Source organism: Salmo salar, chromosome 15, assembly GCF_965601325.2.
Source record: "Salmo salar chromosome 15, fSalSal1, whole genome shotgun sequence".
NCBI classification, from domain to species: domain Eukaryota; kingdom Metazoa; phylum Chordata; class Actinopteri; order Salmoniformes; family Salmonidae; genus Salmo; species Salmo salar.
In genome coordinates, this window is record NC_138305.1 from 74,929,462 (window position 1) to 74,938,441 (window position 8,980).

Sequence of the window (8,980 nt, forward strand, 5' to 3'; positions counted from 1 at the left end):
GGGTATGTGGTTCAAAGTCTGGGTTTAAGGGTCTCTTTTCCTCTTTTCCAATGATAAACATTTTACATTGGCCATAGTGTCAATCCAGCATGACTTCTGCTGCGCTCAAAACAACTGGAAACTCAGAACTGGGAAATCTGATTTCATTGAGTTCAAGACAACTGGGAATCGGGAAAAACATTTGCTTAGACTGGAAAAATATGCTTTGAACAGCCATCCAACTCGGAATTGCAAGTCGGGAACTCGGGCCTCTTTCTTGAGCTCTGACCTGAAGACAACTGACGCCATCATGATTCGACATAGTTTTTTTTCTTCAGATTTCCCAGTTGTCTTGAAAGCACCATAAATCCAGAGAATGCCAGACTTTGATGACAAAGTTTGATGACAACATTTTCCGACGAAGGACCGCCGCGCAGCCTTCCTGAGTGTAGGGCAATCACCCTGCTCTCACATTCTTAGCAAAATATGTTAATGTCATTATTTGGCAACAGTTGCAACACACCTATCTGATCTAATGAAAATGTGTTTCACATTAACCACGTTTCAATCCACAGTATTTATGCAAGTAAAGTCATACCACATAAAAAAAATATCAGGACAACTGTGATGGAAACAGGAAGTTTTGGTACCATTTTATAAATGCCGACAGATAATTTGTTTGTTCGACATGGTGGGATCTTTTTGTGTCGGTCAAATTAATTATGCGAGAAATGGCGGTGGAAATGCCTTAATGCGCAAATATTGTTATAATACCCATCATATTGAGGTAAACTTGGAGTCACGCGATGATATGGTGTGTGGTCCTCCCATTACGACTCGGGAAACCATGAAGTTTATTAGGTTACAGATTAAATAAATTATTACAAGCTTCACAGGGTGGTGAAAGTGCACAGTGACTTGATGCTCCTTTCCAATAAATACTGTATCAAGGGTCTTATTCTGGTGACATGATGATCGATGCTTGACTGCCGTTGGTCAAATAAAAATATCAAGGGACTTATTCAGGTTATCCATAATAATCTCATCATGTGGACTAGCCTACCTGCACAGCCATACCCGTACTGTATCTGCGAGCTGTTGGCTAGAGCACACCTGCCAAGACCAGAGTAGGCACATTTGCTATTTTAGACAGTTTTTGTGAGAAAACTAAAGGTTGAGTTCAAAATGGGATGGAAACACATTAAACTTTACATTTTTACACAATACAACAAAAACTTACACAATGTTATGTCATCATGCACAAATTTGTATCTGCAACAAGTCCGTTTGGTGGAAAGGCCTACACATCATTGGTGGGGAAATTAGCATATTTTCTTTATTCGTATTTTTGAATATTCGCATTAAAACCTGTAGTAAATTGTTTGGGAACCTAACTATTGAAAGATGGGAATCTGTAGGATTTCCCCTTGAGCAGAATTACGACCACATTTTCACAACTTTATAATTGATCAGTATTTATTCATTCTATATAGCTGAGCATCTAAAACAAACGTTATCTTATTTTTGAAACCTACGCCATATATACAATGTAGAACAAAGGTGTCAATAGTTCACATCCAATTGGCAAAATATTTATATGCGCATATTCTAAAATCAATATAAAAACAATATGTGCATCTCCCACCAGAGATGTGTTTCCATCAAAATTACTTGTTGCGGATAGGAGGCTGTGTGTGATGACGTAGTGCACATAAAACTACCGTCTGTGTTTAAATTCCCTTGTACCGAACAAAAACTACAAATTAAATGGGTTTCCTTTGCATTTTCAACTCAACTGATGGTTTTCTCACAAAACAATGTTGTGTTATATAGCGAATGTGCCCCTAATTTTAAATAGATCAGATAGGTGTGTTGTAATAATGATATTAATATACAGTGCATTTGGGAAGTATTCAGAACCCTTTTCCACATTTTGTTAGGTTACAGCCATATTCTAAAATTGATTAAAGTAATGACAAAGCTAAAACAGGTTTTTAGACATTTTTGCAAATGTATTAAAAATATAAAACAGAAATACCTTCTTTATGTAAGTATTCAGACCCTTTGCTATGAGACTCGAAATTGAGCTCAGGTGCTTCCTATTTCCATTGATCATCCTTGAGATGTTTCTGCAACTTGATTGGAATCCACCTGTGGTAAATTCAATTGATTGGACATGATTTGGAAAGGTACACACCTGTCTAAATAAGGTCCCACAGTTGACAGTGGATGTCAGAGCAACAACCAAGCCATGAGGTCAAAGGAATTGCCGGTAGAGCTCAGAGACAGGATTTTGTCGAGGCACAGATCTTGGGAAGGGTACCAAAAAATGTCTGCAATATTGAATTTCTTCAAGAACACAGTGGCCTCCATCATTCTTAAATTGATGAAGTTTGGAACCACCAAGACTCTTCCTAGAGCTGGCCGAGGGGCCAAACTGAGCAATCTGGGGAGAAGGGCCTTGGTCAGGGAGGTGACCAATAACCCAATGGTCACTCTGACAGAGCTCCAGAGTTCCTCTGTGGAGATGGGAGAACCTTCCAGAAGCACAACCATCTCTGCAGCACTCCACCAATCAGGCCTTTATAGTAGAGGTGACAGACGGAAACCACTCCTCTGTAAAAGGCACATGACAGCCTGCTTGGAGTTTGCCAAAAGACCCCTAAAGGACTCTCAGACCATGAGAAACAAGATTCTCTGGTCTGATGAAACCAACATTGAATTATTTGGCCTGAATGCCAAAGCGTCACGTCTGGAGAAAACCTGGCACCATCCCTACGGTGAAGCATGGTGGTGGCAGTATCATGCTGTGAAGATGTTTTTCAGCAGCAGGGACTGGGAGACTAGTCAGGATCGAGGGTAAAATGAACGGAGCAAAGTACAGAGAGATCCCTGATGAAAACCTGCTCTAGAGTGCTCAGGACCTCAGACAGGGGCGAAGGTTCACCTTCGAACAGGACAACGACCCCTATGCACACAGACAAGACAACGCAGGAGTCTTTCATTTTTCATTGCTTTGGCACAAAATGCATTCAATGACTACATCTTTCAATTTTCATGAACTCTTTTCTCACTCAGACACAACCACCACCAAAACTCTATGTAACTACAGGCCAATTTGCACATGTTTGCATACTCTTTTCAAAACTGTTAAACTTAAGTTCACAACCTAAAATAACACAACATTTAATAAGACATAAATTTGCAACATTTCTACAGTAATACCGTATTGAAATATATTCCAAATCTAAAAAAGGAAATACTATCAAAACAATTAGACCAACCACAGCTGATTCCCTTTGTAGTTGAACACCTACACAGGTGTTAGTCTTTCAATTACATTACCATCAATACAAAAGGGGACATCTTAGGAATAATGCTGTACTGTAATGTAAACATGGACCCAGCCAGAGATAGAGAAGTGGCTGACAGAGGAAGAAGAGTGGCTGGGAGAGGGAGAGGGAGAGGAGAGGGAGAGGAGTACGTACGTGGTGGAAGAAGACTGAGAGGAAGATCAAGAGCTGTAGTCTCAGATGAGATTAGGGCTACTATAATTGATCATGTAATAAATCATGGTCTATCAATGAGAGAGGCTGGTCTGAGAGTGCAGCCAAATCTGCAACGCTCAACAGTGGCATCTATTCTGAGAAATTTCTGGCAAAACAACAGGTAATATGTGCATTCTGCAAGGGCATCTGACTGAACTGCACATTACAGAAGTAAATTGAGCAAAGCCTCCAAACCTACTTGTGTGTAATTGTAATTGTTTTTGTATTTCTGCATAGGACCCAACGGTTACCTCCTACAGGCGGGAGAGGTAGGATTTTCACTGCTGTGCAGGAAACTGCAATCGTTAATATGGTCATCAGAAACAATGGCATAAAACTCACAGAGATTCGGGACGAGTGTTGGCAGACAATGTAAGCATAACAAATATTAGAGTCCTGAAACAACATCAAGTCAGGATGAAGCAGTTGTACACTGTCCCCTTTGAGAGGAACTCTGAACAAGTCAAGCAACTCAGGAACCAATAAGTCCAGGTAAGATGACTATAAAATACAGAACTGGTTTTGAACTAAACCAAACAGGGCAGAGGCACACAATGGCATGTTTTTAGGTATAATGTAAACTACCATAATAGCCTAACTCTTATGTTGCCTTGTGGATTTATTTTAGAGAGTCATGGAGATTGAAGCCAGGCAAACACCCCACATATTCATCTTTGTAGATGAGGCTGGTTTCAACTTGGCCAAAACACGGCGGCGAGGAAGGAATGTTATTGGGAAAAGAGCCACAGTGGATGTCCCGGGCCAGAGGGGTGCCAACATCACAATGTGTGCAGCAGTATCCTCTGATGGATTGCTGTTACACAAACCGCTAATTGGGCCATACAACACCGATCGTCTCATTTCATTCCTGGATGACCTCTATGGAAGGGTTGTGCCAGGAGAGGAAAGGGTTTCAGTGAGGCGAAATCTGCCAACGTTTGTAATTGTATGGGACAATGTGGCATTTCACCACTCCCGTGCAGTCACAGAGTGGTTTGCAGCCCATCCCAGGATGATGTCACTTTTCCTCCTTCCTTACTCTCTATTCCTCAACCCCATAGAGGAATTATTTTCCTCATGGAGGTGGAAGGTTTATGACCACCATCCACATTATCAAATGTCCCTCCTGGACGCAATGAATGTTGGATGCCTGGACATATCTGCAGAAGATTGCCAGGGATGGACCAGGCATGCCAAAAGATTCTTTCCAAGGTGTATTGCCCAAGATGACATAAGATTTGACGTGGATGAGAACCTGTGGCCAAATGCATAAGACAGGGTTGACTAGTATTGCTACTCTATCTGTATCGGTAGATGGTGTATATACAAATTATTGTATTTTGGAATCACTCAATGCCATAAAATAACATAAAACATATTGAAGCATATTGCATCATGTCTGATACATTCCTGTAACATATACTGCAGTGAATTCTAAACAGTAGAGAGGTGTCATTCTTGTTTTGTAAAGAAAACATTGTGTAGCGCTACATGTTGTTAGTGTTGTTTAGGTCATTGTTTTATGAGTGACAACGTGTGCTTGTTGGGTAACAACCTTTGCTAGTGTTATGGAAGAACGAGTTGATTTGAGACATGTATGAAGTGTTTTGGTAGTTTTAGGGCATTTTGAACGTGAAATTAACTGCTGTGCCAAGCTGAAATTTTGTTAGGAGAACTGTGTGAAGAGTTTTGAAAAAGTGACCTAAGTATTGAGAAATGGGTCCTAGCAATTGTAAAAAAAATGTTTTTTTAAATGTAATACATGTGGCTTGAGACCTTAAAAGATAGACAGTGGAGTTGAAGACTCACTGAAAGAGAGGATGTAAGTGCTCTGAAAAACAAAGATGGAGGATGGAAGGAACAGCCAAGAGTGTGGAGAGAGCAGGTGCCCCGAAAATCTACCCCCACATCATTGGAACGAGAGTTGGAAGCCACATGACATATTTAGCATGGGGGCCAATGGGGGCCGAGCAGGGGCCCTCCATCTGGACGTGTTAAACGGTGTTAAATCACTGGGTTCTGCCATTACACCCTTTCACAATATATCATCACCAATGGGCTCCAGGAATGTAAGTGATGTAGAACCACTATGTAGAACACACACACACACGCTGGGGGGGTGTGTGTGTGTGTGTGTGTGTGTGTGTGTGTGTGTGTGTGTGTGTGTGTGTGTGTGTGTGTGTGTGTGCTGTCTGTCTGTCTGTCTGTCTGTCTGTCTGTCTGTCTGTCTGTCTGTCTGTCTGTCTGTCTGTCTGTCTGTCTGTCTGTCTGTCTGTCACAAACTCTGTCTCCATACTACATACAATCTGCTCTCCTATTGCATTACCTCAATGATTTACCATTGAGTATGTTGGTCCCCATCAAACATTCCACAGTGAGTGGTTCTCCTCAAGATGTCATACTAAGATCATTAGAGTAAAAGTACATCTGGGTATCTGTAAAAGACAGACAGAGCGCCCTGGCTCTCATATAATCAATGTATGAAAAGGAAAAGGTTAGAGGTTTTGTCGGAGGACTTTCCAATCCTTTCCACTGGTTGGACTTTGGTTCCTAATGGAAGCACTCTGACACCTCTGTAACCTTAATGACCAGGGCCTGAATCTGCAGGCTACAATGCTCTGTTTTTTGTTTTTTATCCGTTTTGGAAGACTAACTGTCCAAACAGCAAGTTACAAGTGACCAAATTGGATTTGTATGTGTTCAGACAGTAGTCATTGCTGATATGGCTACACTAGTTGTCATTGCTGATTGATGTTGGTGCTCCTGCTTCCTCTCACTCAGAAGTTGTTATGTAGCAAGCTAAGGAACTTCCTTCCATGGAAGTTTCCCAGTTGCTTTGAATGTTCTAAATCATAGTGTAAGTACACATTTAAAGCCTCAAAGGGTAAGATGAATCAAACTTTCAAAACAAGTGCTTTTTTCGCTAGACACAATAGTCAACAAGCTAGGTAGCTGTTTAGCTTGCTAGCACACATGAACTTATTTGTTTGTAAACAAATAAAAAGGTAGTTAACTACCACATGTTCTTGTCAAATTGTAAACAGAGTAGCTAGCAAGCAACAAGATATGCCAAGTAGAGCCCCACAGTATTTCCCTTAAAATCTAGCGGTAAAACACGTAAATGGTTTAAATAATTTTTTCACCATTCATTTTTATATCTCTCTCGTACAAGGTGACTTTTATCAATATATTTGGCTCTATTTACTCTCAGATTTGAAAAACCTAATTAGCATCAAATAGACCTCATGCAAGACTACAAATCCCTGCAAGTTCCTGCACGTCATAATCTCTGACACCTTTGCTGTTAGCTAGCTACTCGCAACCTTGATCCAAAACTAAAGATATATTGAACATTTTCATTTTCTGTTCAATATTTTATTTAACAAATAGTTGTTGGCATATTTATGCATATTTATGCATTTGGTATTGTGTCTTGTACAGAATACTATCCTAGTAGCAGTCAGATATTTACAATGTGCCATGAATTCTAGGCTCATTTTTTGCAAAGAAGCTAGCTAGCTAGCTATCTACCTGGATGATATTAGCAACATGCCCTTATTTTATCAGATTCTCTTCTCCTTCAGATGGTGGGAGGTCCATATTTAATCCCTTATAATTTATGACAACTATATCAACGAGGTGAAATATATTTCAATTCATGGTGTCAGAATGCAGTACTGTATTGAAGCAATTCAGAACTAACTTGTTGACATATTATGTTGCAGATTCAAAGCATGAATTAATAAGCATATTATTAGTCAAGAAAGCCCCTAGTCACCCATCAATTACATCAAACACTTGAATTCAAGAAATCAAAATAGTGAAAAAGGAATACATATGCCTTTCATACATAACATTTTAACATCTGACGAAGCAAAGATTAAATAATTTATTGATCAATGGCACAAACCTGAGACACTCAAGAGCACCATATTAATATTACTACTATCCTAGAGCGAACAGATTCTTCTGCGTTTCCATTTTAGGAATTAGACCAGCACAAATAAGACAATATGTAAAACAACGTATTTTACAAATTGAGAAAGTTACAAATTGAGAAACAACTGAATGTGTAAGGTGGGTTTAATATAAAATATCAAGTCAACTCTAGCAAAATTATAAACATACTCAAAATAAGGAAGCCATGCTAAATGCAGCTACAGTTGAAGTCGGAAGTTTACATACCCTTAGGTTGGAGTCATTAAAACTCGTTTTTCAACCACTCCACAAGTTTCTTGTTAACAAACTATAGTTTTGGCAAGTTGATTAGGACATCTACTTTGTGCATGACACAAGTAATTTTTCCAACAATTGTTTACATAAATCATTTTATAACATTTTTGACATGCGTTTTTCTGGATTTTTTGGTTGTTATTCTGTCTCTCACTGTTCAAATAAACCTACCATTAAAATTATAGACTGATCATTTCTTTGTCAGTGGGCAAACGTACAAAATCAACAGGGGATCAAATACTTTTTTCCCTCACTGTATAGATGAATGTACTTTGGTGCGAAAAATGCAAACCAATCCTAAAACAACAGCAAAGGACCTTGTGAAGATGCTGGAGGAAATACGTACAAAAGTATCTTTATCCACAGTAAAACAAGTCCTATATCGTCATAACCTGAAAGTCCGCTCAGCAAGGAAGAAGCCTCTGCTCCAAAACCGCCATAAGCATGGGGGTGGCAGCATCTTGTTGTGGGGGTGCTTTGCTGCAGGAGGGACTGGTGCACTTCACAAAATAGATGGCATCATGAGGTAGGAACATTATGTGGATATATTGAAGCAACATCTCAAGACATCAGTCAGGAAGCTAAAGCTTGGTCGCAAATGCATCTTCCAAATGGACAGTGACCCCAAGCATACTTCCAAAGTTGTGGCAAAATGGCTTAAGGACAACAATGTCAAGGTATTGGAGTGGCCATTACAAATCCCTGACCTCAATCCTATAGAAAATTTGTGTGCAGAACTGAAAAAGCATGTGAGAGCAAGGAGGCCTACAAACCTGACTCAGTTACACCAGCTCTGTCAGGAGGAATGGGCCAAAATTCACCCAACTTATTGTGGGAAGCTTGTGGAAGGCTACCCGAAACGTTCGACCCAAGTTAAACTATTTAAAGGCAATGCTACCAAATACTAATTGAGTGTATGTAAACTTCTGACCCACTGGGAATGTGATGAAATAAATAAAAGCTGAAATAAATCATTCTCTCTACTATTATTCTGACATTTCACATTCTTAAAATAAAGTGGCGATCCTAACTGACCTAAAACAGGGAATTTTTACCTAGATTAAATGTCAGGAATTGTGAAAATCTGAGTTTAAATGTATTTGGCTAAGGTGTATGTAAACTTCCGACTTCAACTGTAGGTATAATGACGCATACTGTAGTACTTTATAAAAGTTTTTAAAAAACACTTCAGGGCAACAAAAATCTAATTTAACCTTTCA